The 1,415-nt window shown below is 34.1% G+C and overlaps 1 protein-coding gene across 1 annotated transcript in view; it reads right to left on the bottom strand.

Moving 5' to 3' along the window:
• The window catches only part of LOC105457936, a 3,978-nt gene that overhangs the window by 2,231 nt on the left and 332 nt on the right, over window positions 1-1,415 (bottom strand). The gene's annotated exons all lie outside the window — the stretch shown is intronic.

The raw sequence follows: 1,415 nt of genomic DNA, 5'->3' as shown, positions 1-1,415 counted from the left end.
AAATATAAGTCAAATGCTGAGGTGGAAAACGCTGTAAATCAATATTTTTCAGGTTTAGACAATCAATTTTTTTCTGACGGTTTAAAAGAATGGGAGAAACGTTGGACCAAATGTATCGAGTTGCAGGGAGACTATGTCGAGAAATAAATTTTGTTTTGCTTCGAAATATGTGTTTATCTTAAAAAGGTCGGAAACTTTTCAAATGACCCTCGTAGTAACGATACCTGTTCTATATAATATTTGTGAAAGTTTTGAGAATATTGTGAGGTTCAATTTTTGTCTGGAGAACAACATGTTGAGGCCCGAGAAAGTAGAATTGAACGAGATGACAAGGACGTTACAAAACTTGACAACTGGTTACAATCTTATAACCCTTTCGTATTTTCAAATGAATTAATATCATTAAGTACTGGAGATCAAGAACATATTAATTGCTTTCTAGCACGAGAAATTGGAGAATCGTGCATGAACACTGTAGTTAACAAGTGTTTCAAGGATATCATATTAAAATGCTGTAATAGAGTTCGTTCACTGGCTACAGTAAATTCATCAATAAAGATTCACAAAAAGCAAGTAGTGGTGAATCCTTTAACGCTATTTCAGAGAATAACAATAGCCAAAAAGAAAGACAAAGATCTTGCAGAGTACTTGAAATTTGAACTTGCTCCGTATCCCCTTTTGCTTTTTTGTGAGTCTAGAATGCGAAAAACACAAAAATTTGCAGTGTACAAAATTTTGCAGGAATATAACGGAAATATTTATGACGTAATACATGGACGTATTACATACGTAATAGATGGAGGATTTCTGCTACATCGTGTTATATGAAACATTAATAAGACATACAAAGATATTTGTGCTACATATGTTAATTATGTGAAAAAAAATTACGGAGACAATTGCGTAATTGTATTCGACGGTTATAATAATACTAGTAATAGCACGAAAAGAGCTGAACAACAGCGACGTACTGCGAGCAATTCATGTTCCGACATTATTTTCCAAAAGCACATGGTAGCCACCGTCTATAAATTCTTAGGCAATGACAATAATAAAATGAGACTCATTTCTATGTTACGAGAAAAACTGGAAAACGAAGGATTTGTTGTAAAGCAGGCTGAAAGTGATGCCGACGGTTTGATTGTACAAACAAGTATAGAAGTTTCTGCGACTCAACAATCCATAATAATAGGAGAAGATATTGATCTTGTCATGTTAATTTGCCCTAACACCTGTAGATAAAAACATATTTTTTATTAAACCAGTGTTCTGTCGTGGTGTGTAATGAACAATAACGATGTATGTGATTTCTTCGTACACTATATATTTCGTAAGAACGTCTGAACACGTTACAATATTGACACGTCGAGTATTGTCTTGTCACGTAATTCGAGAATCTCGACAACGCCTAGGGG

The sequence above is a fragment of the Wasmannia auropunctata genome, unplaced genomic scaffold, assembly GCF_000956235.1.
Source record: "Wasmannia auropunctata unplaced genomic scaffold, wasmannia.A_1.0 LD336103.1, whole genome shotgun sequence".
Classification (NCBI taxonomy): domain Eukaryota; kingdom Metazoa; phylum Arthropoda; class Insecta; order Hymenoptera; family Formicidae; genus Wasmannia; species Wasmannia auropunctata.
This window is presented reverse-complemented; position numbering and strand designations above follow the sequence as displayed.